This window comes from Salmo trutta, chromosome 3 (assembly GCF_901001165.1).
Source record: "Salmo trutta chromosome 3, fSalTru1.1, whole genome shotgun sequence".
Taxonomy (NCBI): Eukaryota; Metazoa; Chordata; class Actinopteri; order Salmoniformes; family Salmonidae; genus Salmo; species Salmo trutta.
Genome location: NC_042959.1, coordinates 73,544,298 through 73,560,885, shown reverse-complemented (window position 1 = coordinate 73,560,885; position 16,588 = coordinate 73,544,298).

The following is a 16,588-nucleotide window of genomic DNA, read 5'->3' as shown; positions in this document are numbered from 1 at the left end:
GCTTCCCTAAAACGGGAGGCGTGACAACAACGTGATTCTGGAAGTATGGCGACGCGAGACTAACGCAGCCCCAACCTGATCCACACGTTATTATGCAGCGTTAGATTCTCTCTCTCCCCAGCTGTAGAGGGAATAGGCATCCTACCTTACACACAGTACAGGCCACTCCTGAGGAGTGACACCTCTATTACAGTGCATTGCGCCGTGCAGTTCCAAAGCAGATACATATACACCCTGTCCTGTTTATAATGCTGTGTGTTCTCTTCACATGCATGGCAGTTCCAAGACAAAATATATCAACAAGAGAGTCAACTGTATACTGTTATAGAATCAAATGAGGATGCCAGATAGTACTGGTATCATTCAACGTGATGATGTTGTCTGCATGTCATACAGTATACGTATGGATGCCAATTACCGAACATAAGGGATGTTAGGTCACCTGTGTTACAAGTCACTATTCAACGTCCATCCATGTCCGAGGACGTTGGGAGAAGACGTAGGAAAGCAGCTGCTAGGGGCAACAGTGAGTGCTGTTACCTTCAAGCAGGTTTGGGATTTGCTAGGGCGTTGTGGACGGGGATGGTGGATTGATGAAAGCATCTGTCTCTGATTCGAATCCAGCGACAGAAAGTTGTTTTTACATTTTTGTTTCGAACCTATCCCAAACCTTAAACCTTAACTTAACCATTTGGAGTTAATGCCTCACCTTAAGATTTCAGAGTTAATGCCTGAACTTAACCTTAAACACTTTGAAATTTGACGTTTGCAACAACTTTGAAATTTGACGTTTAATAAACATGGATGAAAGTCTAATTCTGACGTGAGACTGTGAGAGCTGGTTGATTACATCTATAACCTTGCAGTGTTCCTTTCCACTGTTCCAAACTGCAAAATAAAGTTCTGAAACAGTTCGAAACCCTCAAAAAGTACCGGTTTATATAGTCCCTTTCTCTTCCCTTTTAAACCTCTGAAATTCATTTTTTTTTCATCAGCTCGTCATTCGATTACCAATCAGTGTGGATAGAGCAGCTTGCTATGGGGCAGGCAAACTATAGTTGTTTTAGCCTAGACACTATCGACTGCCTACGCTATCGGCTGCCTAGGCTATAGTTTACATACACGATGGACAGACAAGTGTGCGAGATGCGACTAAAGTTTTGCGGGTGGGGAGAGAGCGAGAAAGGGCGGAGGAGGCTTGGCTTGAAACGCTGGGCATTGTTATGAAATGCGTGATCTGAATTAGGCCCACAGAATTATACCTACAGAGGAGCGTCTTCTATGGAGGAACTTTGAATGTCTTTGAACTTCTGAGAGTTGGCTTAAAGTTGGACCAGAGCTAGCTAGCTAACTAGCTAACAAGTGTGTGTGTGCAGAGCAGCAGCAGAATAAAAATCACGTGTTACCTCTTCGTAGTTAATAAATCCAATGTGGGAAGTGAAAACTATAGTATCCGTAACTAGCATTGAAAAAAATCTATTCTCTAATAAAAAATCTCTCCCTAATTTTTGAATCAGTAGGCTACAGTAGCCTATGTTTCGGAGGGGAAGGGGCAGGTTGCCTACACACATTGGTTTTTAGCTGGCAGGCACTTACTGGAACACGTTTCTGAGTGACAGTGTGAGGGCTTTGCATAGGCGCCTTGTTGCGTTTTTTAGTGGGACTGAAAAAAATGCCCGGAACGTAAAAAAACAGTACAGATCACTTTCGTTCACAGTTCTGATTCTTTTCCTCTAAAAATGTCTTTATTTTCTGGTTTTCGGTTCTGTTCCCTGAACCGTTTTGAACCCCTGCAAACCAGTAATATACATTTCTGTGATTATCAACACCAGCTATGTATCAACATGTTGTGTTAGGTGGAATTGCATTCAATTTAGGAGCTGATTTAGTTTTTTGTCATTTAAATCCTCTCCCGCAGGCATGCTCTATTTCCTGTGAGTTGCATTTGTGTGTGTGTGTGTGTTTGTGTGTGTGTGTGCAAGTTTGTGTTTGTGTGTGTGTACGGTAATGTCTGCCTGTTAGAAATGTGTCAAATTAGAAGGGTTGATGTTTCTCTGTTCCAGTTCATTTAACAATGATCAATAAATGTGTGTTTGTTTGGGGGGAGGTGGGTGTGTGTGTATGCTTCCTTAACATATAGTAAATCAGTGTGTCCTTGTTATTTCTAAGGACAGATAACAGTGTGACTCTGTGTTATATAGTGTGTTTAACATCAGACGTTCCTTTACCATTAGCTGGTTGTGATGTTGAGTGTTTTAGCTCAGGGATGTCAGACCCCATTCCTCAGGGGCTTTACAGCATCTGCCGCTGCTTCTGCTTTTCATTCCAGCCTTTTAATTAGTGGCTGATGTCGACCTGGCTGGGAGAGTGAACTGTCTAGCCAATCAATGCCTTTAATTGATGATGTAAGTGCTAGTGAGAAAAGGGAAGCAGCAGAAATGGTGGCCCCTGAGGTTGACCCCCCCAGGTATAGTTGCTCTGGATCACACTGTTTCTAGACCTCATACGAACCTGGAACTGACAAGCTAGGCTCGGTTTCCCACTACGACAGCTGAAATGACAATTAGCATTTGAGAACAGACTAAATTGGTGTCAGCTGACCATTCGAGGGAGCTGTCAGTAACGGTTGAGAAACGCTGGTGTAATAAATCCACTATAACCACTAATAGTGATGTGAAGATCTGTGCCTCAAGCTTCCCCTCCTCTGTCTGCAGGGTTCCTGTCCATCCTCTCTCTCAATTCAATTCAAGGGGCTTTATTGACATGGGAAACATATGTTTACATTGCCAAATCATGTGAAAAAGATAATAAACAAAAGTGAAATAAACAATAAAAATGAGCAGTTAACATTATACTCAGAGAAGTTCCAAAGGAATAGAGACATTTCAAATGTCATATTATGTCTGTATACAGTGTTGTAACGAAGTGCAAATAGTTAAAGTACCAAAGGGAAAATGAATAAACATAAATATGGGTTGTATTTACAATGGTGTTTGTTCTTCACTGGTTACCCTTTTCTTGTGTCAACAGGTCACAAATATTTCTGCTGTGATGGCACCTCTCTCTCTCTCTCTCTCAATATTTAATTGATCTATCACAGTAACAGACTATGATGCAGATGTCTACAGTCATTTAATGGGGATTTTGGAGATGGTGGAATTGTTGATAAGTTTATTTTTACATAATAATTTATTAACAGAAATCTCTTCAATTTCCATTTTACTTCCTCTCTAGTTCTAAAGTGTCGTAACTCTGTTCCATTTTATTCCCCCCTCAATTTAACTCCTGAACCTCTGATCAATGGAAGGATCAATGGAAGGTATCTATTCACATAAATAGTGAGCAGAGTTCTAGAGGGCCATTCAAGCTCACTGGTGATGAAGGCTAAATGAAGCCAAAACACATTTGTTTTACTGATGAGAGAAATACCTTTGTATCGGCCTTCTATTGTCCTCCAAGATAACCAGAATGTCTTTCTTATATCCAGTTCATTCTTCATTTCATGCCCAGTGGGTGGGCTGCCAGGTGCAGTAAACACAGTATGCTAGACATTTGTTGCACTGGATGGATATTTATAGATATTATGTAAAGAATACACATTAAGTTTCACACATTTGGTTCTATTGTAGTGAATAGGCAGTGTTGGGTATTGAATGTGTCCCTGCAACAAACGCCAGCCCTCCCTTCCCAGTCCCTCCAGCTCAGCTCAGAACCCGAAGCATTGGAGGGGGTCAGGGAGGGAAAATGACTTCCTTTAAAACACACGTAGTAAGATAATCCAGCAGGTCGTATGTTATAAGGACATCTTGACAGAGGGATTTCAACCAAAAAACGCTATATATGTAAATCCAGTAAATGATGTGGCATTATAGTCAACTTGGGAAGGAATGGATGGTGGGGAGAGTGGAGGGACGGGCTGTGTGCATTGCAGTGGTAGTCAGTCTCGTGCCTCTCTACTGTATTGCATGTCTGAGCTCTGGAGAATAATATATACTACTGTACTCTACCAGCCTCCCTTACAGCCGGCAGTGATAGTGACCCTGGTATTGGCAGAGTGTACCCCCACTTTTACAGTCATCTTTACATATCCTGGTGGAATACAATGTTGTTTGTCACAGCATATTGTTGTATATTGAAAGTGATTTACATTTGTATCCATATACAAACAGTGTTATTATCCAGGAAGTGGCAGAGAGAACAAGGGAGAGCGAGAGAGATAGAGAGCAGCAGCGTACTAGGCTTCTTATACAGCCCATTATAATAAACCTCACATCCAGATGGTAGTAGGAGGTACAGTCATACTTATTATAAAAATACAGCAAATAATACATCATTTAATACACCAGTTTGTCTAGTACACTGGTTCTTATTGAAATAATACAGCGTATTGTATTGTGTTGTATTGTGTTGTATTGTGTGGAAGTGTGAGCTGCAGGATCCCCTGGGACTGTTCTTTCTACATGAAGGTGGTTGACCTTACTCTTATTTATGACTGAACTCTCTGGGGGCTTGTAAAGCATTTGTAGCTGGCTGATGTTTTGTGAATGGTGTGATGATGATATGTGTGTGTGTGTGTGTGCGTGTGTGCGTGTGCGTGAGTGTGTGTGTGCGTGTGTGTATTGCAGCATATAGATGTGATTACTGAGTGTATTTTGGTGAGTGTTAATATGAATCGCATGAGAATATGCAGGAGTTTATTTCTGAGACATGGGTGCGTGTGTGCATGTGCGCACGTGCACGTGCTTGTGCGTGTATGCGTGCGAGTGGGTGACTACGTGTGTACTGTGAAGGCTGCTGAGTCCTAGGTATTAAATGAAAGGCAGTAGTACAATGTCATAGTGAGATTACACATTGAGCCGAATGATAACACAGTGTGTCTCTGATCACAGGTGACTGGGTGAGCTCAGGCACACACACACACACACACACACACACACACACACACACACACACACACACACACACACACACACACACACACACAGAGAGAGAGAGAGAGAGAGAGAGAACCTGCATAAAGAGTAGACAGATGCCACAGAGAGGCTTTTTAATTTAGATGAGTGGAATCAATCAATATATATGAAGCCCTTTTTACATCAGCAGTTGTCCCAAAGTGCTTTACAGATACCCAGCCTAAAACCCCAAAGAGCTTTACAGATACCCAGCCTAAAACCCCAAAGAGCTTTACAGATACCCAGCCTAAAACCCCAAAGAGCTTTACAGATACTCAGCCTAAAACCCCAAAGAGCTTTACAGATATCCAGCCTAAAACCCCAAAGCAAAGAGCTTTACAGATACCCAGCCTAAAACCCCAAAGAGCTTTACAGATACCCAGCCTAAACCCCAAAGAGCTTTACAGATACCCAGCCTAAAACCCCAAAGAGCTTTACAGATACCCAGCCTAAAACCCCAAAGAGCTTTACAGATACCCAGCCTAAAACCCCAAAGAGCTTTACAGATACCCAGCCTATAACCCCAAAGAGCTTTACAGATACCCAGCCTAAAACCCCAAAGAGCTTTACAGATACCCAGACTAAAACCCCAAAGAGCTTTACAGATACCCAGCTTAAAACCTCAGAGCTTTACAGATACCCAGCCTAAAACCTGAAAGAGCTTTACAGATACCCAGCCTAAAACTCCAAAGAGCAAGCAATGTGGAAGCAGAAGCACATTGGCTTCGTGTGTGGTGTGTGTGGTGTGTGTGGTGTGCGTACACCCATGTGTGTGTATCTTTGTGTGTCCTTTAGTGTAGTTACATGTATACTATAAAATAGAAGCATAGGTTTACCATCTACTGTACAGTACCAGTCAAAAGTTTGGATACACCTAATCATTAAAATAATAGTGAAGAATAACAGTGACGATGTCAAAACCATGAAATAACATATATTTATTTTTATTTAACTAGGCAAGTCAGTTAAGAACAAATTCTTATTTTCAATGACAGCCTAGGAACAGGAACTGACTTGTTCAGGGACAGAACAACAGATTTTTAACTTGTCAGCTCGGGGATTCGATCTTGCAATCTTTCAGTTACTAGTCCAACTTTCTAACCACTAGGCTACCTGCCACCGTGTGTGTGTGCATGTGTGTGTGTGTGTGTGTGTGTGTGTGTGTGTGTGTGCGCGTGTGCGCGTGTGATGTGACAATCTCTTATTGAATCATGTAGTAACCAAAAAAGTGTTAAACAAATCAAAATATAGTTTATACTGGATATTCTTCAAAGTAGCCACCCTTTGCCTTGATGACAGCTTTGCACACTCTTGGCATTCTCTCAACCAGCTTCATGAGGTAGTCACCTGGAATTAATTTTAATTAGCAGGTGTGCCTTGTTAAAGGTTAATTTGTGGAATTTCTTCTTAATGCGTTTGAGCCAATCAGTTGTGTTGTGACAAGGTAGGGGTGGTATACAGAAGATAGCCCTATTTGGTAAAAGCCCAAGTCCATATTATGGCAAGAACAGCTCAAATAAGCAAAGAGAATTGCCAGTCCATCATTACTTTGAGACATGAAGGTCCATTATCAGAATGTAGGTTCATTAACATTTCTGCACAGTTTTGATTTGGTTTTAGTCATTTGAAAGTATATTGAGGTGACCCCACCCCCCAGGAAAGAAATATCGCCCGTGGGCCATATTGGACCCTGTATGTTTGACAGCCCTGGGTTAGACAGCACTACAGTATCTTTCCTAGATTCATTAATGTTAAAGTTATGACATAGGCCTCGTTGATGTTAAAGATATGACATAGGCCTGCGTATGTGGAAATGCAAGGTTCAGAAATGTTGATGTAATGCCTTCGGAAAAGTATTCAGACCCCTTGACTTTTTCCACATTTTGATATACGTTACAGCCTTATTCTAAAATTGATTAAATAAAAAAAAATCCATAGCAATCTACACACAATACCCCATAATGACAAAGCTAAAACAGGTTGTTAGAAATTAAAAATCAGAAATACCTTATTTACATAAATATTCAGACCCTTTGCTATGAGACTCTAAATTGAGCTCAGGTGCATCCTGTTTCAATTGATCATCCTTGAGATGTTTCTACAACTTGATTGGTGTCCACCTGTGGTAAATTCAATTGATTGGACTTGATTTGAAAAGGCTCACACCTGTCTATATAAGGTCCCGCAGTTGACAGTGCATGTCAGAGCAAAAACCAAACCAATGGAATTGTCCGTAGAGCTCCGAGATAGGATTCTGTCGAGGCACAGATCTGGGGAAGGGTACCAAACAATGTCTGCAGCATTGAAGGTTCCCAAGAACACAGTGGCCATCATTCTTAAATGGAAGAAGTTTGGAACCAAGACCCTTCCTAGAGCTGGCCGCCTGGCCAAACTGAGCAAACAAGGGAGAAGGGCCTTGGTCAGGGAGGTGACCAAGAACCGGATGGTCGTCTGCCAGAGCTCTAGAGTTCCTGTGTAGAGATGTGAGAACTTTCCAGAAGGACAACCATCTCTGCAGCACTCCACCAATCAGTTCTTTATGGTAGAGTGGCCAGACGGAAGCCACTCCTCAGTAAAAGGCACATCACAGCCCGCTTGGAGTTTACCAAAAGGAACCTAAAGACTCTCAGACCGTGAGAAACTTGATTCCCTGGTCTGATGAAACCAAGATTGAACAATTTGGCCTGAATTCCACACGTCACATCTGGAGGAAACCTGGCACAATCCCTACGGTGAAGCATGGTTCACCTTCCAACAGGACAACTACCCTAAGCTCACAGCCAAGACAACGCAGGAGTGGCTTCGGGTCAAGTCAACCCAATCCAACCTGACAGAGCTTGAGAGGATCTGCAGAGAAGAATGGGAGAAACTCCCCAAATACAGGTGTGCCAAGCTTGTAGCGTCATAACCAAGAAGACTCAAGGCTGTAATCGCTGCCAAAGGTGCTTCAACAAAGTACTGAGTAAAGGGTCTGAATACTTATGTAAACGTGTTATTTCCGTTTTTTTCTCAAAACCTGTTTTTGCTTCGTCATTATGGGGTATTGTGTGTTGATTGATGAGGGGGGAAAACGGTTTAATCAATTTTAGAAAAACAAAATGTGGAAAAAGTCAAAGGGTCTGAATACTTTCTGAATGCCCTGTATACTCAGACTACTGAAAAGATTTAAGTTAAGATATGTTGAATTGGGACAGTGTTCTTTTGTTCTCCAGGGTTGAAGGTTACAGCATGTTGAAAACCTGAGGCTGAGGAATAGCCACTAGAAACAGGTGCTCGTATAAACATATACAGTGCCGGGGAAAAGTATTTGACCCCTTTCTGATTTTCTCTATTTTTTGATATTTTTGATACTGAATGTTATCACATCTTCAATTACAAGCAAAATGGATACTTGCTAATTTTTTACATTCAGATAGCTAGGTTCATTAGCCATGTTTTATATTGTTGGATCTGTTATATTGTTTCATTAACAAAGTTATGCAACACCCAATTCCCCTGTGTGAAAAAGTTATACTCAATAAACATATACAGTATTTTTGCTTGTTAAAGGTTCTGAAATGCTGGTGTGAGCGAGTCGAGTGTGGATAGATAAACAATGGAGGGGTGGAGCTACGATATTGAGTTTTATCAGTGAAATGGTGAAACAGCTTAAAACCTATATTATATTATTCATCTGTTTGTTGTCAGATTAAGATCCATACACCCCAATCTAAAGTGTTTCACATAAACAAGTACCATCACATTGATGTGGCTGTCTTAATCTGGTATTTAGCCCACGTTTAATTTACAAATGTAGTGTATTGTATTTCCTTGAGAGGGCCTGGTGTCAGCGCAGGTTGATGGATGGCTACGTCGTTTGTCACTTGAATAGCTTGTGATGGCCATGGGGTCTGTGGCACAGCACAGAGCCGAGCAACACAGCTCTTTACCATAACTGTTTACAGCCGTGCAGTAAAAACAACACTACGGTGTCAGTAGTTCTCCACCAGGAGTACAGACTGATCAGGGTGGACATTATGTACAATGTGAAAGCAGCCTCTTGCTGGTACTGCTCTTACATGACAGAGATAGATAGGAGAGTGAGTGTGTGTGTGTGTGTGTGTGTGTGTGTGTGTGTGTGTGTGTGTGTGTGTGTGTGTGTGTGTGTGTGTTGTGTGAGTGAGTGAGTGAGTGAGTGAGTGAGTGAGTGAGTGAGTGAGTGAGTGAGTGAGTGTTTGAGTGAGTGAGTGAGTGAGTGAATGTGAGAGAGAGAGAGAGAGAGAGAGAGAGAGAGAGAGGATCTGTTCCATCAGAGAGGACACACTCCAGTGACTGTGATTGAAGTATGGGCCAATTAATATGAGGAGCATTGAGCTGCAGCTGTACTTTACTGTTCACTCCACTGCTGCTGCTGGACGTGGTTATTACCCCACATGACACTATCGTCTACCGGGAATTACTGTAGACTATACAGTGCATTCAGAAAGTATTCACATCCCTTGATTTTTTCCACATTTTATTGTGTTATAAAAGTAGGATTAAAATGGATTTAATTGTAATTTTTGGCCAACGATCTACACAAAATACTCGAATGTCAAAGAGGAAGAAAAATTCTAACATTTTGTAAAAAATGCACGAGAAATAAAACACTAATATATCTTGAATAGATAAGTATTCACCCCTGTGTTTAGCTGTATTCTGTTTCTTTTTATCCTAAAAAGTCCCTAGTCCTTGCCGATGACAAGCATACTCATAACATGATGCTGCCACCACCATGCTTGAAAATATGAAGAGTGGTACACAGTGATGTGTTGTGTTGGATTTTCCCTGAACATAACATTTTGTATTCTGGACAAAAAGTTCATTTCTTGACACATTTTTTTGCAGTATTACTTACGTGCCTTGTTCCAAACATATGCATGTTTTGGAATATTATTTTTCTGTACAGGCTTCCTTCTTTTCACTCTTCCATTTAGGTTGGTATTGTGGAGTAACTACAATCTTGTTCATCCATCATTCTCATATCACAACCGTTAAACTCTGTAAATGTTTAAAATCAGCATTGGCCTCCTGGTGAAATCCCAGAGTAGTTTCCTTCCTCTCCGGCAACTGAGTTAGGAAGAGGACAATTTGTAGTGACTGGGTGTATTGATACACCATCCAAAGCCTAGTAAATAACTTCAACATGCTCAAAGGGATATTCAGCATCTGCTTTTTATTTTATTTTATACATCTACCAATCGGTTCAAAAACCTGCCTGGTCTTTGTGGTTGAATCTGTGCTCGATTGAGGGACCTTACAGATAATTGTGTGTGTGCGGTATCGAGATGGGGTAGTCATTCAAAAATCATGTTAACTACTATTATTGAACGAGTGAGTCCATGCAACTTATGTGATTTGTTAAGCACATTGTTACTCCTGAACTTATTTAGGCTTGCCTTAACAAACGGGTTGAATACTTAGTGACTCAAGACATTTCAGCTTTTAATTGTTCATTCATTTCGAAAGTGTTCGACAAACAAAATTCCCCTTTGACATTATGGTGTATTGTGTGTAGATCAGTGACACAAAATCTAAATTTAAATTCAGGCAGTAACACAACAAAATGTGAAACAATTAAAGGGGTGTGAATACTTTATGAAGGCACTTTACTACACCTAGACTGCACATACAGGGGAACATACAATTATTGGCACCGTTGATAAAAAATGACAAAAAAACACCATAGAAAATAAATAATACAAATACTGAGCTATATTATATGTTCAAACAACTTGTTTCAGTTATATATTATTATATTAATGCAATTGCTCAGAGAAATAGATTTTTTTTGAACAAGTAAAACAAATTATCTAAAAAGATAGGGGTCAAAAATAAAATTCACCCGTGTTTTCAATACGTTTCAATACCTCACCTTGTGAGGATAACAGCACTGCCCCTGTTTTCAATACCTTTACCTTGTGAGGATAACAGCACTGCCCCTGTTTTCAATACCTTTCAATACCTCACCTTGTGAGGATAACAGCACTGCCCCTGTTTTCAATACCTTTCAATACCTTTACCTTGTGAGGATAACAGCACTGCCCCTGTTTTCAATACCTTTCAATACCTTTACCTTGTGAGGATAACAGCACTGCCCCTGTTTTCAATACCTTTCAATACCTTTACCTTGTGAGGATAACAGCACTGCCCCTGTTTTCAATACCTTTCAATACCTTTACCTTGTGAGGATAACAGCACTGCCCCTGTTTTCAATACCTTTCAATACCTTTACCTTGTGAGGATAACAGCACTGCCCCTGTTTTCAATACCTTTCAATACCTTTACCTTGTGAGGATAACAGCACTGCCCCTGTTTTCAATACCTTTACCTTGTGAGGATAACATCTCTGCCCCTGTTTTCAATACCTTTCAATACCTCACCTTGTGAGCATAACAGCACTGTTCCTGTTTTCAATACCTTTCAATACCTTTACCTTGTGAGGATAACATCACTGCCCCTGTTTTCAATACGTTTCAATACCTTTACCTTGTGAGGATAACAGCACTGCCCCTGTTTTCAATACCTTTCAATACCTCACCTTGTGAGGATAACAGCACTGCCCCTGTTTTCAATACCTCACCTTGTGAGGATAACAGCACTGCCCCTGTTTTCAATACCTTTCAATACCTTTACCTTGTGAGGATAATAGCACTGCCCCTGTTTTCAATACCTTTCAATACCTTTACCTTGTGAGGATAACAGCACTGCCCCTGTTTTCAATACCTTTCAATACCTTTACCTTGTGAGGATAACAGCACTGCCCCTGTTTTCAATACCTCACCTTGTGAGGATAACAGCACTGCCCCTGTTTTCAATACCTTTCAATACCTCACCTTGTGAGGATAACAGCACTGCCCCTGTTTTCAATACCTTTCAATACCTCACCTTGTTTTATGATAATGGAGAACACATTGGGAGGGTATTTCCAGATGCTTGATATCCTTCATCTGTGTTTATGGACTGCCCTATTCAATTCAAACCACAGGTTTTCAATGGGGTTCAAGTCTGGAGACTGAGATGGCCATATCAAAATGTTGATTTTGTGGTCAATTAACCATTTTGGGGGGGATTTTTATGTGTGCTTGGGGTTATTGTCTTGCTGGAAGATTCACTTGCGGCCAAGTTTCAGCCTCCTGGCAGAGGCAACCAGGGTTTTTGGCTAAAATGCCCTGGTACTGGGTAAAGTTCATGATGTCGTTGAAATTAACAAGGGCCCCAGGACCAGTGGAAGCAAAATAGCCCCATGGCATCAAAGATCCACCAACATAGTTTACAGCAGGTATGGGGTTATTTTCTTTCAATTCACACCACTGATGTGCTTGGCCAAAGAACTCTATTTTCATGTCATCTGACCATAGCTCCTTTTCCAATCCAAGTGCCAATGCCGTTTAGCAAACTCCAGGCGTTTACATTTGTTGGATGACATGAAAATAGAGCTCTTTAGCCATGCACAGTTTGACGACACAACGGTGGTAGGCCTGATCACAGACGGCGATGAGACAGCCTATAGGGAGGAGGTCAGAGACATGGCAGTGTGGTGTCTATTTTGTTGTGTGTGGACAACAACTTCTCCCTCACTGTCAGCAAGATAAAGGAGCTTATCGTGGACTACAGGAAACACCCCCATTCACATCGACAGGGCTGCAGTGGAGCAGGTCTAGAGCTTCAAGTTCCTCGGTGTCCACATCTGTCACAATCTTCTTCGTCAGATGATAAAGAAAAATCATTGTCGGACCAAAACGCAGCGGGGGTTATGTGCACTCATCTTCTTTTATTGAATTGGCAAAGAAGGAAAAACCCAAATAAACACGTACACAAAACACAATGACGAATAACAGGCCGGTAAGGCATTAAGGCTATACCTAGCACAATCTCCCACAAACTACCAACACAAACACATACCTATATATAGGACTCTCAATCAGAGGCAACTAGGAAACACCTGCCTCCAATTGAGAGTCCAACACCCAATGACCTAAACAAAGAAATACTAATACTAGAATGAACATATAAATATAAAACATAACATAGCCCAAAACCCATAAATAATAAATCAAACACCCTTCTAAACAACCAACCACCCCGAACCACATAAAACAAATACCCCCTGCTACGTCCTGACCAAACTACAATACAAATAACCCCTATTACTGGTCAGGACGTGACAGTACCCACCCCCCCAAAGGTGCAGACCCCGGATGCACCTCACATAAATAAACAAATACCCCCCAAAACAAAAAAAATCCCCCTAAACTAAAGGGAGGGTGGCTGCCGTCACCGATGGCACTCGTGCAACACCACCCCCCCCCCTCCCCAACCCACCTATACTGGAGATGGCTCAGGTTCCGGTCTACTACCCCCCCCAACCTGTCCACCCCTGCAGAATACTCAGGGCTGTAGAGCGTCTCTGGGGGCTCCGGACTGTAGGCCGACTCTGGAAGCTCCAGACTGTAGGCAGACTCACTCTGTTCCAGACCGTAGGCAGACTCATTCGGTTCCGGACTGTAGGCAGACTCGCTCGGTTCCGGACTGTAGGCAGACTCGCTCGGTTCCGGACTGTAGGCAGACTCGCTCGGTTCCGGACCGTAGGCAGACTCGCTCGGTTCCGGACCGTAGGCAGACTCGCTCGGTTCCGGACCGTAGGCAGACTCACTCGGTTCCGGACCGTAGGCAGACTCACTCGGTTCCGGACCGTAGGCAGACTCACTCGGTTCCGGACTGTAGGCCGCCTCACTCGGTTCCGGACTGTAGGCAGACTCACTCGGTTCCGGACTGTACACTGTTGCCGGATACTCTGGACTGGACACTGTTGCCGGATACTCTGGACTGGACACTGTTGCCGGATACTCTGGACTGGACACTGTCGTCGGAAGCTCGAGAGTGAGCTGACGCACTGGAAGCCTAATGCGTAGGGCTGGTAGTGGATCAACCAGACTGGAGACACGCACTTTAAGGCTAGTGCGAGGAGCGGGAACAGGCTGAGTTGGACTGGGCTGATGTACTGGAGGCCTGGTGCGTGGTGCTGGTGCTGGATATACCGGGCCGTGGAGACGCACTGGCGGTCTCGATCGCACCTCCTGCACAACCCGTCCTGGCTGGATGGAACTAGTATCCCTGTACGAGCGAAGTGCTGGTACAGGGCGAACTGGGCTGTGCAGGGGCCTGATGGTTACCGTGCGTAGAGCGGGCGTAGGGTAGCCTGGACCTAGGAGGCGCACCGGTGACCAGATGCGCTGCGCAGGCATCCTCCTTCCAGGCTGGATGCCCACTCTAGCACGGCACTTGCGAGGGGCTGGGATCACTCGCACCGGACTGTGCGTGCGTATGGGCGAGATCGTGCGCACTTCCGCATACCTCGGCGCCCTCCACTCCATACGTTCTTCCCAAAAAGCACGGGGAGCTGGCTTAGGGCTCACCCTTGGCCCAGCCAAACTACCCGTGTGCCCCCCCCAAAAAAATTATTGAGGTTGCCTCTCCGGCTTTCTCGCCAGCCGTGTTCCCCGGTAGCGTTCCCGGTCTTCACCCGACTTCCTCCATGGGCCCTCTCCGGCCAGAATCTGCTCCCATGTCCAAAACTCCCGATAGTCCACATTAGTGTTCCGTTGCTCCTTACCCCGCTGCTTGGTCCTTAGTTGGTGGGAGATTCTGTCCCATTTTTTTCGCACATTTTTCTTCGTCAGATGATAAAGAAAAATCATTGTCGGACCAAAACGCAGCGGGGTTATGTGCACTCATTTTCTTTTATTGAATTGGCAAAGAAGGAAAAACCAAAATAAACACGTACACAAAACACAATGACGAATAACAGGCCGGTAAGGCATTAAGGCTATACCTAGCACAATCTCCCACAAACTACCAACACAAACACATACCTATATATAGGACTCTCAATCAGAGGCAACTAGGAAACACCTGCCTCCAATTGAGAGTCCAACACCCAATGACCTAAACAAAGAAATACTAATACTAGAATGAACATAGAAATACAAAACAAAACATAGCCCAAAACCCGGAAATAATAAATCAAACACCCTTCTAAACAACCAACCACCCTGAACCACATAAAACAAATACCCCCTGCTACGTCCTGACCAAACTACAATACAAATAACCCCTATTACTGGTCAGGACGTGACAACATCACTAAGGATCTATCATTGTCCACACACACCAAAATAGTTGTGAAGAGGGCACGACAATGCCTCTTCCCCTCAGGAGGCTGAAAAGATTTGGCATTGGCCCTCAGATCCTCAGAAAGTTCTACAGCTGCACCATTGAGAGCATCCTGACTGGCTGCATCATCGCTTGGTATGGCAACTGCTTGGCATCTGACCTCAAGGCGCTACAGAGGGTAGTGCATACAGCCCAGTTCATCACTGGGCTGAGCTCCCTGCCATCCAGGACCTCTATATCAGGCGGTGTCAGCGGAAGGCCCTAAAAATTGTCAGATACTCCAGCCACCCAAGTCATAGACTGTTCTCGCACGGCAAGCGGTACCGATACACCTGGAACCAACAGGACCCTGAACAGCTTCTACCCCCAAGCCATAAGACTAAATAGTTAGTTAAATAGTTAAACAAATAGCTTCCCAGACTAGCTGCATTTACCCTTTTTGCATAAATGTTTTTGACTCATCACATACACTGCTGCTACTGTTTATTATCTATCCTGTTGCCTAGTCACTTTATTCCTAGTTATATTTACTTTTCTATTATCTCTCTATTTTCTTTCTCTCTGCATTGTTGGGAAGGGCCCGTAAGTAAACATTTCACTGTTAGTCTGCACCTGTTGTTTACCAAGCATGTGACAAATAACATTTGATTTGATTTGGGTTTGGCATCGAAGGACTGCATACCTACTGTAAAATATGGTGGTGTATATCTGATGTTATGGGGCTACTTTGCTTCCACTGGTCCTGGGGCCCTTGTTAAGGTCAACGGCATCATGAACTTTACCCAGTACCAGGACATTTTAACCAAAAACCTGATTGCCTCTGCCAGGCACACATCAAAGTCCATAAAGAAATGGTTAATTGACCACAAAATCAACATTTTGCAGTGGCCATCTCAGTCTCCGAACTTGAACAAACCTGTGGTTTGAATTGAAGAGGGCAGTCCATGAGCGCAGACAAATTATATCAATGATCTGGAAATATTCTGTATAGAGGAATGTAGTGATGGGGGACAGTAACATATCGCAATATTATTTTTGGGTTATATTATCTTGTTATTTCCCTCCAAGTATCGCTTTATTTTTTGAGTTAGCTAGTGCTAGTCGGCTGTACCTGCAACAAAATGCCAGTATTTTTCATCATATTTATCCATCCTCCTTTTGATAGTGAGCCAACATGTTTTAAGTACTTTTATTTCCCTGACTGATCAAAACTCATTTTCTCATGCTCTCTCTTATCTCTCTGCAGCAGACATAGAGTGAGCAATATGTTTGTAACATCAAATCGCAATAGAATCGCAGTATCAAATCACAATACAGAAATGTGAGAATTGTGAGAATCACAATACATATCGTATCGGCACCTAAGAAATGATAATATTGTATTGTGAGGTCCCTGGTACCTACCAGCCCTAGAGGAACAGTCTAAGATCCCTCCCAGTGCG